This window comes from Cibotium barometz, chromosome 47 (genome assembly GCF_041138505.1).
Source record: "Cibotium barometz isolate CiBa-2024 chromosome 47, ASM4113850v1, whole genome shotgun sequence".
NCBI classification, from domain to species: Eukaryota; Viridiplantae; Streptophyta; class Polypodiopsida; order Cyatheales; family Cibotiaceae; genus Cibotium; species Cibotium barometz.
The window spans coordinates 45,047,714-45,066,981 of NC_141092.1; the positions used below are offsets into that span (position 1 = coordinate 45,047,714).

At 44.7% G+C, this 19,268-nt stretch overlaps 1 pseudogene; it reads right to left on the reverse strand.

The window, feature by feature from the left end:
* Window positions 1-936: 936 nt before the first annotated feature.
* Window positions 937-17,172, reverse strand: LOC147611740 (uncharacterized; annotated as a pseudogene).
* Between the last annotated feature and the right edge of the window lie 2,096 nt (window positions 17,173-19,268).

Genomic DNA, 19,268 nt, shown 5'->3' on the forward strand with positions numbered 1-19,268 from the left:
AAATTTAGCAATGGTACAAGCATCGGCCTTCCTAGTAACCCTACTTTTTGTGAAGTAATCTATGGCTACTAGGTTGTAATCCATCTTGTAGTGCAAGGTGCTTATTAACAAGGTAAAACAAGATGTGGTGATGATCCACGAAGAATATAAATTTGTTGGCTCTAAAAGATAGTGTATGTACATTTTTTTCACGGCATAAACCACGGCCAACCCTTCTCTCTATATGGTGGTATGATTTATTTCTACATCATTAAGCTTCCTACTACTGGAAAAACAAATAGGGTAGTCCAATTTGTGCTCCCCTGGTTATACTAGCACACACCCAATGGTGAAATTTGGGGACCTCTGCAAAAATTATGAAAATCAAAAGCTTGTTAATATTAGAGCCTAACATAGAAAAACAGTCACTGGAACTGTGATAAAGATTCTGATTTGTCTCTATCTAGATTTCCAAGAGCTTTTGAGAAATTGTTGATGCTAATCTTTTGCTTCTTTTGATGTGTTACAATGTGGCCTCGCCTCTTTCCTTGTTTAGGATTTTTTTTTTTACGTAAAGATTAATAAATAACGTTCTCGCAGATACTTAGGCTAATTAACTTACCGACAAATAATTAATTGTTTGACAATAGACAAATTCAGTGATGCAACGAACATACGTCAATATATATCATCAACAAATATATGTACATGTGTCTAGAGTGTGTGGTGATCAATCCTCACATATACAAAACAGATCCCTAAGTATGATCACTACATGAGCCATCACTATACGAGTCACTAGTATCGGACTCGTGATCACCATCACCATCACCATTGCCACCACCCGTGCCCCCACCCGCCGCAACACCACCATCACCAGCGCCACCACCCGCGCCCCCACCCGCGCCCCCACCCGCGATCATGCCACCGCTCCTCTCAGCCTCTCGGCGTCGCCCCTCAAGCCACCTCTGTCATGTCGTCCTTGCCATATTGCTCTTGCATTAGTTACTGAAATCAAATAAGAACATATTACAGTTAACATGAAAATAAACTACAAAACAAAACACTGATACCCACAAGTGGATTTGGCTTGTCAACAAGTGTCGCCTGCAAAGCGCGATAGCCGTAGTATGTGGCGTACTCCATCTCCTACGTCGTAGGTGCACGACCATAGTCTTTGGTCTGCATTAAGATAGAACCAAAGACTTATTGATTTCTTCATTCAATAATATTACCTTTGAAAGTTAAAATTTGAACGATCTCTATACTCACAAATGTGGCCATAAATCCATCTCATCCCATCCGGCCTAGTCTAGATGTGTGACCAGCTTGCAGTCTCTTTCGTGCTGCCGTCTATGTAAATTTGATTAAACAAAATAACATAGATTAGAGAATAGTTAGAATTAATCTAACAAAGTTCATATTAATTCTAATATATGTTAGCAAAGGCACACACCTTCTGTGCTGAGGAAAAGTGATGCGTAGGCGTCTCTCCTTGCGGAAGTATTGCCATGTCTCCATGCACATATCAGCCCTCCTCTTGTTTGTCTCCACCATACAGTAGCGTCTATTTATTTTTCATATCACAATAAGCATTAGAAATACCATAGAACTTGTTAGATTTCAATGTTTTGTTTCTTTTATTGATTTTTTAACTTCGATCATTTAATAAATGACTCATGTTTTTATGGTACTTGAAAATCAGATTCAGACCAATCAGAGGGTACACCGCCACCTCCTACTGGTGGTGGTTGGGGTGCACAGAGTTCCAATATTGCACATGAACCCATTTACGATGATTTCGACTACGATGAGTCTATTATATGCTGGTGCGCTCGTTGTTGTGGCACATATCGGAGGCCACAATGGGAGTGCTTTGAGCGACATCGACCTATGGTATGTGACTATTCTCCCTTAGTTTTATTATTGGTTATTTTACAAATCAAAGGCTCATATATAATGCAACCATATTATATATGTAGGTATATTCACTTTTGACGAGGATGACTTCACTATTAGTGGTGCACATGTCCCTCGCACACGGCACGGATAGGTCATTTGTCATTTGTTTGCAGCTCGAGGTTTCTCGACATCCTCTACCTCCTGCTTTGGAGGCTGAGACGGGTGGAGATCATCCGCCGTTGCCTACTCATTTTCATTCTCTAGTACTACAGACGTATTATCGAAGACGATACAGAGGATGGCAGAGAGGATCACTTCCTTTAGATGGAGTGGTTTTTAGCTTCTGGGGCAATCGCTACATGATTGCTCCATCTACCATCAGTGGAGCAGGACGAGGCCTCTTATTGCACAGGATTTGCATGTGCCCCTCGTTCTGGCATCAGCTTACTCTCGCTACATTATTCAGAGCATGAGTACTTATGGGTTATGTCTCAATGCAGTCTCTCTTTCTGATAGAGGGATTACACATGCAGAAGGACAAAGACTCTATGTTGACGGAAGACCTTACTCTCAAGGAAACATAGCAGGTTTAATCAATAGTAGTCGAGGGATGAGTTCAAGAACCAATTGCACATTTGTGGAGTGTGAGAATAGTCATGAACCAAGACATATGAGTAGGGATGTAGAAAGATACATAGTTGTCAATGCTATTAGATCATTACGTGCTGGTGATGAATTGCTGATCAATTATGGATGGCGTAGAACTCCATGAGCACCCTTAACAGATGAGGGTTGAGAGCTTCATTGTATACAATTCCTAATGTTATTTTGACCTCTTGTACCCTAATTCTACACTTTAATTTGCACCACGTTCTCTATTATCTCTAATTTAATTTGATAATCGTCTTTTATTGTCTCTAACTATTTTGTATCTGTGATAATTATTAAATTCCATGCACGTCTCTCTTTTCTTTTATATAGAAGCATGCTATTGATACAATCTTCTCTGCCTTCAAATATGTAGATTCCGGATTGTGACATCGACAATATCACAAATCAATGTTCACATGACGTATCTCACATGTCAATAGAGTGCATGAGGATCCTACACAGGAGTGATCCTAATGCATATGCAAGACTAAAGAAACAATATTCTCAGGACTTTAATGGGCGTGATGATATCTTTGATTAAGGATTGGTATCAAAATAATAGTGCGAGCGATATTCCTAATAATAACGAGAAGTATCTTCAAGAAGAAGCTCTAAAGCGTATCTACGCAGGAAGCCAACTGACACGACTCAATGCAGGCTTACTTATTCTTAATCTTCAAAACCGTTTTAGATGGAGTAATCTATCCATTTCAGCACTTTTGAAGTATGTAACAATCTAACATATTTTTTTGTTACATTCTAAACATGGCTGCTTCTTATTGATCATATTTTTAATGAACTTGCAGGCTACTCTCTCAAAAGTTCTTACCGACAAGCAATTCCCTTCCTGCATCACATGATGAGGTGAAGAAGATGATTAAGTAGTTTTGGACTTTGACTATTCTTCTATACATGCATGTCCCAACGATTGTATTTTATATAAAGGTCAGTACGAGGACGGTGTGACGTGTCCAAAATATCAAACGCTTGGTTATAAAGAGGAGAAAGGTAAGGTCCCTAGAAAGGTATTGAGACATTTTTCCCTGGCTCCACGTATAAAACATATGTTCCAAAGTCCCGAATTAGCTAAGCTTATGACATGGGGAGCGGAGCACAAGAGCAAAGATGGAGTAATGCAAATTCCATCAAATAGTCCTACATTTGAGCATATTGATTTGCGATGGCCAGATTTTGCAAAAGAACCACACAATTTAAAGATGGGTGTAGCATTAGATGGCGTGAATCCATTTTCAATGAGATCAAGTAAATGGTCTACATAGCCAGTGGTAGTTATTAACTATAATCTACCCCGTATCTCAGCATTAAGAAAGAGCATTTAATGCTCTCACTCTTAATTCTGAGAAAACGACAAGTTAAAGATCTAAATGTTTATTTGGCCCCTCTCATCGACGATCTTCAAGATTTGTGGAGAGGGATTGATGTCATGGATGTGTCCAGAAGCATCGATCAAAGACAGTTCATTGTTCGTGGAATTTTAGCATGGACTATCCACGACTTTCCAGGATATGGTTTTTGCTTAGGTAAATGGTTTAAATATATATATTATCTCATACGTTTGTACGATGTTCATTGCGCTAATCATCTTTGTTATGTTTTCCATGCAGGGATATGTACCAAGGGTTATAAAGCTTGTCCAATTTGTGGTGATTGGTTGAGATCGACTTATAGCAAAAACCTCAACAAAAATATATATCTTCGACATAGATGATTTTTATCTAAAGATCATTATCTACGAGACAAAAGGCAAGCCATACATTTTAATAGAAAGGTAGAAGAAGGGAGATGTCCAATACCAATGACACCGAAGGATTAGGATCTAAAGTGAACTGTTGGACCCGCTCTATCGATCCGGAGTCGGAGATCATAAGCGACGATGATGATGACGCTATAAAGAAGCGAGCGAGAGGAAGACATGCTCTAGCTCAAAGTCCTTTGATATGGTATACTTTGGAATATTGGAAGGATTTGAGGATATGTCATCTTCTTGATCCTATGCACATATTCAAGAACGTTGGTCATTCGTTATGGCAACACCTCGTTGGCTTGAAAGACACAGTGGCAGCAAGAAATGACTTAAAGGATCAAAACTCAAAGCCCAATCTATGGCCACTTTATGATGAAACTCAACGTGAGACAACCTACGAGCCTGCCCCATGGGTGCTTAAGATAGAAGAGTTGGAGACTATCAACAGGAAGATTCAGTCGATTCGTATGCCTACAGGATATGGAGCATCTTGTCGAAACATGTTCACTCTAGATGACAAGAGCTTGTCTGGTTTAAAAACACATGATTGGCACAATTTTGTGAAGGTAAATCTATCCAGATCTTTGTACGTATTTATTTTCTTGCATGTTTTGTTGATCGGATTAATCATGTATGCAGCATGTTCTACCCCTTGTTATTGATGGATTACTACAAGAAGAGTCTGAGATGTAATATATCACCTTGGATCGCTTGCAAAGCGGTCATTAATTTTTAGTATAAAATTTTATTTGATATCTTCTTAATTCACAAAAATATCTCTAATATCTTCTTTCTTTTACTGATAGATGGATTACATCTAAAGAGATTGCCAAAGGGTCAATTCCACAAAAGAAGCGTGAATGTATAGAGCTTCTTTGTTTAATGGAAAAGGAATTTCCAACCTCCTTTTTTGATATCCAGGTTCATCTTCTAATCCATCTAGTGGACGAGATAGAGCTCGCTCTGGTGTTGTGAGCACTCGATGGATGTTTTGGGTTGAGAGATTTATGGGAGTATTAAAAGGTTATGTACGTAAAAAAGCAAGACCAGAGGGTTCTATGGTGGTGGAGGGATGGATGCTTGAAGAATGCATGTATTACGTTTGTGAATACCTTGAGAAAACCGATTCTGAAGCTCCATGCGTATGGACAAATGAGTCGTCTTCTACCATGTCAGACGAGGTATTGTCCGGTAAGGGAGTCCCTTTTCGACTTAAGGTCCAAGATAAATTGGATATTTCTACTTTCATTGTCTGTAATAGCGAATGCATGCAACAATTTGTTGATGAGTACGAGAAGGAACTTCCAAGCAAACGAGTTGGCAGACGTAAAAAGAGGAGATCCAGATGTCAAACCAATGTAAATAAGGACGGGGATGTACCTACTTTCATGGATTGGTTATACACCCGTATGCAACGAGCGATTAGTGATCATGAGCCAATCTCAACGGAACAAAGAGAGTTTATGATCGGGTGTGAAAGACAGGTAACTTGTTGGGTTTTGAAAACTCTGAACTAAACAAATGAATCTCATTTTTATTTATAATTTATTTATTGGTCTAGGCTCGAATGTATACCAACATGTGGGCTTATGGACAACATCTTCGGATAAAATCTATTGACGACTTACGTCTAACTCAAGATTCTTGCGTTGTTGCCTCTTTCAAGCAATTATCACGTGCAAGTTCAAGAGACACAAATCTTATCGACAGTGAACTTGGTTACGTGGGAACCATAGTCGGCATTTATGAAGTATCGTATCGTATCTTCAAGCAAGTAAATGACATCTCTCTTCATGCAACAATGACATGTAGATTTCTTGAAGCTATACATAATTCTAAAGTTTTGATTCGTGTATTTTGACAGGTGGTTTTGAAGGTGGATTGCCACAATGAAAAGAGAACCATCCAGATTTTGGTCCGTCGGGACTCCTCGAAGTTATTGCGTGCAACAAAAGAGCCTTACATTCTGCCAACTCATGTTGAGTAAGCATTCTTTTACAGGTGCTCATCCATGGTGGTAAGTTGTGCATGTCCAACCTAGAGGTCGACACTTGTTTGATAGCGCTGACTCTGAGAAAGCAGATCAGGATGAATTGATTACGTCCTCGAATCTAGACACATCAATGTCAGAGGTGTGTAGAATTCTTCTTTTCAATCATGATGACATTGTAGATGATAAGAACGATAACAATCCAGACTCTGACACTACAGACACCAAAGAGGAAGAAACAATGGATGTCGAGCCTACGGAGGAAATGAACATCAACATAGATTTAACGATGGAGGAGTTCGAAGAAGTCAACAAGGATAATGAAGATGAAATTTTAATGACGGCTAATCTCAGAGATGACGATGAGGACTATTTGTTAGATATTCGTAAAGCCACTATACGGGCGTTACCACGAGAGGGGACGGCCTCTGGCTCACCACCCAGCCATAGAGGAAGAATGAGGATTGCCCCTCATCCCCCCCAGGCTATATAGTGTGTGGCCTGCCGTCCACACTAGCCTGGCCGCCCATGACTCCGCATGGGCGTCCTCTCCCACTGAACCCCGGACATGGCCATCCGGTTTGCCGTCGGTCACAGGCATTACAGTCTAGGTGACATTACCCCCCCTTAAGAAGAGTTTTTGTCCTCGAAAACAAACTGGGGAAACCTTTTGGAAATTGCACTACAGCGTTCCCAGGTAGCTACCTCCTCATCCCTATCTATCCATTTAACAAGTACCTCCTGGTACACTTTATGTCGGGTTTGTCTGTCACAATACTGTAGAATCTTTTCAGGTTCATGTGGTATCTTTGGTGGCTCTATCAAGTCCACCAAAATCTCTGGAGAAACTGCGTTCTCTAACCCGTGAACTGATTTCTTCAGTTTACTGACATGGAAGACAGGATGGACTTGAGAACTCTCCGGTAACTCAAGTTTATATGCTACGTCCCCAATCTTCTTAAGGATTTTAAAAGGACCACAATATCTCGGAGAAAGTTTATCACACTTTCCCGTTTTCATGGTTTCTGACTGCGCAGGAACCTTGAAGAATACAGTCACCTTCTGCAAAGGTCACCTTTCTACGTCCTTTATCCGCATAAGCTTTAGCGCGATCCTGAGCGCTACGAATGCTCTCACGTGCGGCTCTGAGCATATCATTCATATCTTCAAGGAAATCCTTGACAGATTGAATCTTCTCCTTTTCTAGGCCTACAGCCATCGGAGATCTCGGCTCGAATCCATACATTAACATGAATGGTGTAAATCCAGTCGTTGAGTGTTTGGAGCTGTTATAGGCAAACTCCAATAAGGGCAAGTACTCTTCCCAATTAGATTGCTTCTTACTAACATAAGAACGCAACATATCCTCTAGAATTTGGTTAACTCTTTCAGTTTGACCATCAGACTCCGGATGATCTGCCGTACTCATACTCAAAGTAGTATCCAACTTTTTGAAGACTTCCCTCCAAAAATGACTGTTGAACTTTCTATCTCTATCCAACACTATATCTGCGGGCAAGCCATATAGTTTGTAGAGATGTTCAATAAAGAGTTTTGCCAACTCTGGCGTTTTTACCATTTTCTTGGTGGCAATAAACTTTGCCATTTTAGTTAACCTGTTCACTACCACCCACAGCGAGTCATTCCCTCGACTCGTTTGGGTAAACCGGTATTGAAATCCATGGAAATTTTTTCCCATTTCCCTTGAGGAATGCTTAAAGGATGGAGCAAGCCCCCAACCTTTAGCCTTTTATGCTTATTGACCTGACACATATTGCATTACAGCACATAAGTCTGGACGTCCTTGAACAAACTAGGCCAATAAAATTGTCGTTTGACTAGTGCATAGGTCTTTTGTATCCCGGGATGACTAGCACTTGGACTATCATGACTTTCTCTAAGAATGCATGCTCGAAAGTCACCAATAGTTGGTACACACACCCTACCCTTGTAGAGTAAGTACCCATCGTCAATGGAGTAGTTAGCATGCTTCTCCCCCCGACGAAGTTTAGCATCATCCTTTGAAACCGTGTCGGAAAACAAAGGTGATGAAGGGCCTACGTCTGAGCTCTCCGGCTCAAAACTATACCACGAAGACTCGGCTAGCCTCTCCGGACTAACTCTCGCTTCGCTACCCACCGCACCTACGGCCAGTCTCTCCGGACTAGCATTACTTGCTGACGAGGAAGGTGGGCGCGGCTGTGACAAAGTGCGTATGCGTACAGCACGCCAAACCTCTGTAAAGACAGGATCATGCTCACACAAGCCACGGAGTGATTCCAAGAACTCATTCTTGAAAACCATAAAGCTTAACTCATTAATTTGTGGCATGCGGCTAAGCGCATCCGCCACAACATTATATTTACCCCTTTGGTAGCGAATCTGAAGGTCAAACTCCTGTAGGAGCTCCGCCCACCGAGCTTTCCGACCTTTCAACTTGTTTTGACTCGAAAGCCATGTCAGGCTTTCATGATCCGTACGTACTTCAAAAGTGGCACCATATAAATAGTGTCTCCACTTTTAAGTGCATGTACGATGGCCAGTAACTCCCGCTCGTAAGCCGAGTTACGCTGAGCCCTATCTAATTTCTTGCTCTCAAATGCAACAGGGCATCCCCTTTGCAAAAGCACGGCTCCAATGGCCTCACCACTAACGTCTGTCTCCAAGACAAACGGCTCAGTAGGGTCAACTATAGTCAAAACAGGTGCAGCTGCTATGGCTACCATAAGTTTTTCGAAGCTTCTTTTGTTGGTCTCCCTCCCAACATATATTCTTTGTTTTTGTGCGCAATTGATCCGTCAACAACGGGACTGCGATCTTCGCGTAGTCCTTTACATACTGTCGGTAAAACCCCGACATGCCAAGAAAAAATCTGAAGTTATCGAGATTTTTTGGGGCTAGCCACTTGAGAATAGCTTCCACTTTCTCAGGTTCCATCCGCGTACCATGGGCGGATATAATGTGGCCCAAATAGTGAATTTCTCTTCAAAAAATTCACATTTGCTCTCCGCAAATAGCTTGTGTTGTCGCAATAACTGGAACACTAATCGCAAATGTGCCAAGTGTTCTTTACACAAGAATATCATCTAGGAAAACTACTACGAATTTTCCTAAGTATGGACGTAACACACTGTCCATCAGCGTTGTTAGGTATTTTTTGGTAATATTTTCTTGGCATGTGTACACACTCATGCATGGCATTTACAAATAAAGGGTGTCCATCTCCAAGGGCTAAAGGGGGTATAAGGCCACATGTGGACGGATCTAACAAAAATATGCAATGTGTACAGTTAGTTGTTGGTTTACCTTGATAAATGGGAAATAAAAGGGGTGTGAGATGAGAATCAGTTTCACAAGGTAGGTTTTAGCACTATCATATGTGGACAAGGTTGTTGACAAATAATGTGAGCATGCAGAGCACTATTTTTTTAAAGCTGGACAGGGACCCGTTAGAGGAGGTCAGCTACAGTATCGGTCCTTGGCATTTCATGGGAAACAAAGGTATTTGTGGTCCACAAGATGTTATTAAAATGGTGCAAAGTCTTCCTTGAATGCAAGAGTCACCATGGGATTTAATACAAGGCTTGCTAAAGATAGAAGGTGGCCTTGGATTGCTTCAAAGGATTCTTCAACTAGCCTCAATTTTCAAAGGAGCGCCGCGTGGAGGTGGGGGTGAGCTCTCTCGCAACCTGACATGCCTTGGAGTATTATGAATAGTATAATGTTTTTTTTTGGTTGAACGGGCAGCGCACGCCATGTGTATAAGAGGAGGTGCGAAGTTGTAGTTTTCGGAGAGTGTGTGATAGTGAGAGCTCGATTCTCTGATGCTCTCAGATAGCCTGCGTAGCTGTAGTTTCAGTTGTGTGGGAGAGCTCGCCATTCTAACGCTCAGAGAGCCTGCGCAGCCATGTGTGTATAAGAGATAGCCTGCGTAGCAGCGTAGCCAGTGTGTTAGGGAGAGCTCGCAGCTCTAATGCTCTCAGAGAGCTGCGCAGCCCATATGTATAAGTGTGATAGGGAGAGCTCGCAGCTCTAATGCTTCAGAGAGCCTGCATAGCCAGTGTGAGTAAGGGGAGAAGCGCAGACATGTATACAAGAGAAGCTGCGCAGTACTTTGTATGGTTGTGTGTAGGAGGGGAGGAGAAGCTGCAACACCACTTGTATGAATGAAGAGAAGGTGCCACGCATAAAGAATGCGGCTCTCTGTCATGATGACAGCCCATGCAATGTAAGTGACGGCTGGCCAGTTTTTTTTGTTCTCTTTTTTGTGAAATAACTCATATATATATGAGGAATCACCAATTTGTGGCTTTGGAAAACCCATGTATATGATAACCAGCTCTCTGATTTTGTGGAAAGCTCATGTGTATGAGAAAGACAGCCCTCTGGTTTTGCTTGAGAGAATATGTATGTATGGTGGTACGCTTCTTCAACAGACAGAGTGAAGACCATAAAGTGATTGTGTCTCCTAGTCACACACTGCTTGCCAGGTTGGGAGAATTGAAGTTCCTTACTGATGTTGTCTTTTCTTGGGAAACTGAAGTTTTGCAGAAAGCTCATACTTGATGGAATGTAACCTTGTTTATGTCAAGTGGTTCCCTCACCATTTCTCTGTGGTGATCATTTTGCTTATGGCTGTGAGCCTATTTCATAATAAGGGTGCACCCCTATATGCATATGAATCAATTGAGTAAAGGGTGGCAGATGTTGATGTGCCCATCTCCCCTTGCATGTCTTGATCAAATGTATGTAGGCTTCCTCCAGTTGCTTAGAAAATTGAATGAGGGTAGAGACAAAGTTCATGCTTAAGATGTTAAATGTTGTGTCAGCTCACTGAGTAGTTGACTGGTGCCCTTTTTTCTTGATGTTGGTGTGTAATCCGAACTGTGGAAAGGCATTGCTATAGAGGTGTTCCGTGTCTCTCCGCCTCCCTTCACAGCGTCATAAAAGTCGCTGGAGCATTGGTTAGCCCAAACGGCATAACCAAAAACTCAAAGTGACCGAATCGTGTCCTGAATGCTGTCTTCGCAACATCCTCGACCTTAATTCTAACCTGATGATACCCAGATCTCAGGTCTATCTTAGAGAAATATTTCGACCCATAGAGTTGATCAAACAACTCGTCCATACGTGGCATAGGGTACTTATTCTTAATCGTGACTTGATTAAGAGCCCGATAATCTATGCACATGCACATAGAACCGTCTTTCTTCTTTACCAGAAGAATCGGTGATGTGCAAGGACTCGAACTAGGGCGAATAAACCCTTTCTCTAAGTATTCGGTCAACTGCTTTTCCACCTCCTATGCCTCGGAGTGGCTCAACCTATAAGCAGGCTTGCTTATTGGTTTGGACCGAGGCATAACTTCGATGCCATGGTCTACTTCCCTTGATGGTGGTAAACCATCTGGAAGCTCTGTAGGAAAGACATCTTGAAATTCCTGCAATAAACTTTTCAAAGCATCTACGTACTTTGTTTTTAGTCTCTTTTGCCTTGGACTTTGTTGTTTCATCATCACATGCATGCCAAACAGGGTTTTCAGAAAACAGTGGGTCTCTTCCAAGGCTTTGTTTTCCATGTTTATCTACGCAAACATTACTTTCAGTTTTAGCTACGGAAACAGAATTTACAAGAGGGTAACAAGCGTATACTTGTGCTACCTGGCCGCTGCGGATCGCGTGGCATAACTCGAGCGATGATATAAGTGGTGAAAAGGGGACACTACGGTCTCCCTGTAGGGTGATGATATTACCCCCAGGACTCAAACTGTAATGTGTTGTGTAAATAACTCCGAACTAGGCTAGGACCGAGGCTATACAGCCACTCCCTGCCTAAGTAAACATCTGCTCTAGCCAAATGCATGACCTGGAAGTCAAGCACGGCCTCATAGTCCTGCATGATCAAAGGGACTCCCAAGACCACGGTATTCCATACCTTTTTATAACCATTGGCCAAACCAACGGTATACTCATGATCACTTGCAGTCTCTTTTAATTTCAACTTCTTGACCAATGAATAGTTCAAAAAGTTATGGACAGCCCCATCGTCTATAAAGACAGTGACTCTACGGCCACCTATGGTGCCATACATGCGCACCATGTCATGCGGACCAGGCTGCCACATAGCTGGTGTCACTGAACAAGCGTGACGCTCGTCACAATGACTCACTGTAACCTCTCTGAACTCTCCGGCACTGAGAGGTAGTGTCTGCACCGTGTGCAACTGCCTAGAGGATTTACCATCGCCTTAGGCGCCTTGCCCCACCACTAGTGCTTGCTTTTAGCTTTGGGCAATCAGCCTTGTTGTGCCCCACTTCATTGCAATGGAAGCAACGATTTTCCTTTTGTGCTTGCAAGTACTGCTCCTTTTTGTGGGTTTCAGAACTTTGTTTTTTCTTGAAGGGTCTTGGTTTTTTAGACCAACGACCTCCTGACTTCCCTCCGTCCTCTCCCCTGTTTTTTCACTAACGGAAACCCTTTCTTTTAAACTCGACCCCTTTTTTTCTTTATCCACTGATCTCCCTGCCCCATCTCGCGCACCACGGCGCTTGATGTCATCATAGATTTGCGCATACTTGATGGCCTAAGAGAGGTCCTTAGGCTGCAAGGGCTCTACATACTCAAGATAATCATTTGTTAGGCCTCGTTTGAAGCCCCTCAATGTTTGGAATGCATCGATTCTCTTCAACTTGAGTATGAGCTCTCTGTAGTCATGGGTGAGGGTCTCGTGTTCTATCGAACACTTGTCCCATGCATCCCAACTTCTCTCTTCTCCTAGCAAAAACTCCTTTCGAAACATTGTTTCGAAAGCTGCCCAAGTGGTAGGGCGAGTGGTAAGACTCATCCACCACTTGTATGCCTTGCCAGACAATAAGAAACTAGCTTCTACGGGCTGCACATGACTAGGCTGCTTACGCAGCTCATGAATGTCCGACCATTTCGCTAAGAACATATTAACAGAATCCTTGTTACGCTCTCGTTCCTCGCCGCCAAAACAAGGCAACTTAAAATCTTTAAGTAATTCGGAGGCTGCCTCTACGGCCTCGGAGGCACTGCGGCCTGTCCTCCCGGGACCACGAGTGAGGCTGTGCTCACACGTGTCGCAGGCGGGCATCTATCACGAGGAAGAGGAGAAGATGTCGAAATAGCGGACAACACGTCTAGGCGTGTGAAGATGCCCTGCAGCATCGTGACAACGTCATCCTGGACCCTCTGTAAGGTTGTCAATTACGTGTTAACATATCTAAACATCCCACTAGAGCGCTGCGTCTCCGTGAGGATGTCGGCAGGGTCAGTAAGGTACTGGTCAAAGTCGTGGTCTGCCAAGAGGTCATCGTCCCCCTCGGCGACGTCAGTGTCCATATAATCCAGCTCATCGACCGGAGCGGGGTCAGCCAAGTCGGCGGCCTCTACGGGCATGCCAAGGTCAAGGGCAAGGTCACGAGACATGGAAGGCGCCTGCGGGTCGTCACGAGACGTGCCCGGAGAGCGCCCCTCCGAACGGGAGATGGCCTGGCGTCTACGGCCAGCCAACTCGGTCGGGGTAGGCCCGCGACCGAAGAGAGAAGTCCTGAAAAACCTACCGGACTAGTGGGTGGGGACACACTGGGAGACGGGCAGACATTTTATTTACTTGCAATGTAAACAATGCAATAAACTAGAACCACGAAGGTTGACGGCACGAGCAAGTAGTAAACTGAAAAACAAACACACTTGAAAAAACAAGGTAAGAACGTGTTTGTACAAGTTTAGTTACTTGACGCTACGGTCGAGGAGACGGCTTTTGTTTTGCAAACAATTTACAAGGCACAATGGCCTTCGACCACTTGCTCTAGGCACTACGGCCTAGGAATTTCCAGTCGCTATACGGCCGTATGTTTTCTCCTCTAGTAGGTGCACACGTGCAGTGCACACGTGCTGGATGAAATTTCCTCTAGGCGCTATGGCCATAGAAGTGTTCACTAGGCACAATGGCCATAGAACGGCTCTCTCTCGAAGGACTCGGCACTATGGCCGTGGGATTTGTCTTTCTCTTAACACGCGGCACTACGGCCGTGTGCGGTGGGTCTCTTTCGTGGAAAACATACACTACGACCACACGACACGACGGCCGTGTTGGGTTTGTTTCGTGGGGTGTACCGTTGTTTTGTGTTTTTTTTAAATAATAATAATAACGGGCCGGGCCGGCCCTTGCCGCTTCGGGCGTGGCCGCCCGCTCGTGGGGAGTGTCCACAACGCCGCCTGGCCGCCCACTGGCATGGCCGCCCGCCGCCGCTGGGTTGGCCGCCGGCCTGTTGGCCAACCCGCTGGGCTGGCCGCCCGCCGCCGCTGGCATGGTCGCCTGGGCTGGCCGCCTAAGGCTGGGCTAGCCGCCGTGGGGCTCTTCGCCCCCCCCACTTGACGGCACTGCACGCCACAAACCCATTACTTACTGCAGCGTTGCCACAACCGAGCAAGTCGCCCCCCTCTCAAACGAAAAAAAAATGCTTCGCACACAAGCTTTGCCGTAGGGCTGGTCTTCGCCCATTAGCGACAGGCCTAGGCTGGTCTTCGTCCCCCCACGCAGAGTCATTATTAGCGACGGGCCTGGGCTGGTCTTCGCCCCCCCACCCCCACTCACAGTACAGAGGCGACTTCTCTCTACATTGAGATTAAAATGGCGCAGAAACAAACTTCAATTTCGAAAGGAAACAAACGAAATAGCTTACCTGCGTTTTTGCTTGTGTGACGGGGAGAGAGAGAGAGAGAGAGAGAGAGAGAGAGAGAGTTCTTTCCTTCCATTCTGTCTTTGCCGCCTCCCTCCACACACTCCATTGGAGATGAGGATAAGGAGATGAATGGTTGAAAACCATTGAGTGGGCTCCGGTCACCTCCGGTCACGCGTGGACTCTGACGACCCCATCGAACCACGCTCTGATACCAGTGTTAGATATCCGTAAAGCCACTACGGGCGTTACAACAAGAGGGGACGGACCACCCAGCCCCATAGAGGAAGAATGAGGATTGCCCCTCATCCCCCAGGCTATATAGTGTGTGGCCTGCCGTCCACACTAGCCTGGCCGCCCATGACTCCGCATGGGCGTCCTCTCCCCCAGGCTATATAGTGTGTGGCCTTCCGTCCACACTAGCCTGGCCGCCCATGACTCCGCATGGGCGTCCTCCGTCGGTCACAGGCATTACAGCCTACGTGACACTATTAGTCTACGTGTCAACTCACGGATCAACCTATGTTCGGTAAGATTTAATCTCAAAACAATTCATTGTGAAGTCATGATTTTTATTCTTTTGAAAACTTACAAACAAGGGTGGGTGGTGGGAGTCTCGTGGTGATAGCCTCATATGGCTAGTGTCGAGGTTCGATTCCCCTCAGTGTACAGGGTAATTTCAGCTTCAAGTTCACTGAAAGAAAGTTCGTATCGGGATTCGATTCCCCTCCTCTACCAAGGCTTCTATCTCGCGTTTCAACCCCAGTATCAGCATCTCAACCTTCAGTACCCGCAATCAAGCATTGTTCCTTGGATCGACTTGGCCTAGCAGTAGACCATCGAAGCCAGCAATCTTCTAGCATTTCATGGCAGTAGTTCTAGCAGCACCCTCAGTGAGTACCCGCAGTGAGTACCCGCAGTACTCTTAGTCGCAGCACCCCCCATGCTGCCCATTTGCTGCTCCAACTCTGCTCTCTCTCTCTCTCTCTCTCTATGACACTATGGTCACCCCAGCTTTGATGTATGGTCACCCTAGCTTTGATGTATGCGGCAACAGTATGGGCCCCATGCTTGTCAGCCGCCTCATGAACGCAGATTGAGAGACCACAGATATGTATGATCTCACGCTTGTTCCGCAGCAAACCATCAGTACCGTTGTTCTACCTGACATTGGTATCAGAGCTCTCTGGTGGTAACTTTTTGGTCTCATAGGTCATTTTGGCCTTTTGAAGATGTAAATATAGCATTTCATTTTGTTTCATTTCTCTCTCTCTCTACTTTTACTGTGCATTGTCGCGTCGATGACTCATGAGCTTGCACATTTGCTTCAGCAACCACTTCCGACTCCATCCTATCCCAAACTTCATCTCCAGTGTGTTGATGACATATTTCTTGTCATCCTCAAGTTGATCGCTGCATTACAAAATAAAGTCAGTCTCAGTAAGTCTTACTGCCATGGTATGTGAACTCGCTGTAGATAAGACATGCAAAGGTCTCTCATCCGACGTCTGAAGGCGATGCCGGCTCCGACCTGAAGGATACCCCCGTCAGGCGTGATGTCACATGTGACACCCAAAGTGCCAGTGCACGTGTGCAACGGCACTAGTGGGGGCACTGGTGGTGTGCTACTCTGCCGTGACGCCTACATGTAATACAAACATACGATATATTGAGATGTGAGTTCTTAAAAAGTACTTGATATTTAATCCATAATCGCCATAAAAGATATACCTACGGGACGAACGGCCACTAGCCTGTGAATTAGGTGTCACCTGAGTACCAGGAGGTACATCAGGAGTAAGCTGTTGACTCTCGTGATGTGATGTACTTGGGATAGGAGTCCTAAGCAAACAAAGACATCAAAAGGATATATATATTAAGAATTCTATATGTAAAAAAAGGATGACATTACTATTTTATCAATCGAGAAGCTTACCGATGCGCTGTAGTGTGTGCATGAGAAGAAGTCTCCACTCCTGCATGTGGCTGGGAGGATGTGCCCTCTCCAGGTCGTACGGGCATACTGAATCTCACAAGAATCTCGATGGTGCCATCTAAACCCGCATCATCCATCTCCACATAATCTGCCATGGCCTCTGACAGTGTATCTCCAGAAAGTCCAGTGCCTCATAGCAAAGTCTTGATGATCGCCAGCTTCACTTTAGAGGTGTGGTCACTCATCGTATCTATATATTTAAAACAACTATATGTCAGACTAGAGATACATTGTTAGAGGAGAGCTCAATCTATCTAATCAGAAACATTGACTAAATAACTCCAAGCAAGATGTGTCCACATCTCGAAGTTTCTGTACAAGGGGATGTCACGTGCATCCCGCACTTGGATGCCACGTAGACATTTCTGTACAGAAGGTGCAGGACTTGGGATGGTGAACTGGTCCCATGTGAGCCTAGTCCGGGATGCAGCATTCATTAGGATTTTTGGAGCATTTTATGCTAATTTTGCTCAGTCGTGGGAATATGCTGCTAGCTGCCTGCTCTTATGCTGGCCGACTCCCCCTGAAGGGTAGTATAAATAGTAGAGGTCCACAATCCCATCATTCATCTCATTTTTCACCAAGTGCTCAAGCAAACCAAGGGGCCAAGACAGCCAAGGGCTTGCTAACGCAAAGAGGTGAAGGATTTAGGTCAAGGGCAGGATTTTCCAGCCAAGAAAGGTCAAGTTTTATGTATTTGTTTTCAAATTTACATCATTTATTGAAGCAGGTGGGCAAGCGATGCCCAAAGTTGTCTTTCAGGAGCTTCGGACCATTCCCCATCCGAAAAAAGATTAATGAGGTGTCTATGCAGTTAAAGCTACCTCCAAGTTGGACTATGCACGATGTATTTCATGTCAATTGGTTAAAGCCATATGCAGGTCAACCCCCTTCAGAGCTCAAAGACGAAGCGGAACCAGACATTGTGGATGAAGCAGAAGTAATGGTTCCAGAACAGATCCTTCTGCACCGTTTCAAGCATCGCTCAGGCCGAAGACTACACCAGCTCCTCACGAAGTTTCAGGACCGAGGAACTCATGAAGCGGTATGGCTTGACAAAGAATTTTTTGAAGACTATCTGGCGTTATTGACGGATTATCTAGAGGCTATGCAGCTTCCGTCAAGTTAAGCAGAAGGGGATGTCACGTGCATCCCGCACTTGGATGCCACGTAGACATTTCTGTACAGAAGGTGCAGGACGACCTGGGATGGTTAACTGGTCCCATGTGAGCCCAGTCCGGGACGAGTCAGCCAAGGATTCATCTCAGCCGTCCGAGGTCAGGTGTGCATTGTCCTGCACATGAGTCCAAGGTCAGATGTGCACTGTCCTGCACATGAAACAGTGCCAGTCCGCGCTGTGAGTCTCCCTCTAGAATGATGTCAGTGGTTCTGTGTATCAGGTATGGTACCGGATGCCAGATCACTGAGTAGAGTATATTTAGGATAAGGGGCCAACCCATAGGGCTACCCCGGAGCTTAGTATGGGCATGGGAATGGTGTGAAACCATCCCCATGTGGGCCAATAAGGCCTAGCCTGGGACCCACCAGCCATGGAAGGGCTGTGGGACAGCCCTAAGGCAAGAATAAGGCCATTTTCAAGAGGTTACAGCCTTCATAGGGCTATAGGGCAAGTATGGGGTAGCCCATACAGGCTGCCCAGTCCATGGATTGTGGGCAAAGGCTATGCCCAGCCTTCTAGAAGTAAGCGCCAGCCTCCCCAGCTTGCTAGGGAATTTACGCAGCATTTATTAGGATTTATTGAGCATTTTATGCTGATTTTGCTCAGTCCTCGTGGGAATATGCTGCTGGCCGCCTGCTCTTATGTTGGCCGACTCCCCCCCCTGAAGGGTAGTATAAATAGTAGAGGTCCACAATCCCATCATTCATCTCATTTTTCACCAAGTGCTCAAGCAAACCAAGGAGCCAAGACAGCCAAGGGCTTGCTAATGCAAAGGGGTGAAGGATTCAGGTCAAGGGCAGGATTTTCCAGCCAAGAAAGGTCAAGTTTTCTGTATTTGTTTTCAGATTTACATCATTCTAATAAAGCAAATACACCATCCGTGGTGGGGGCCCTACAGAGGGTAATTGGGAGGGTAATTGGGACCCAATACTGTGTCCTCTCCATCTCCCCCTTCTCTCTCTATTTTCTGCACATCTCCTTTCAGTTTGTGCGTTAATTTTCGCAAAAAGAGTGCTGATTTCTGAGTTTTGAAGTATCGATCCTTCTCCGAAGCTTCCGCATACTACAGAGGCATTAAAAATTAATCGGTGCATGAGGAAC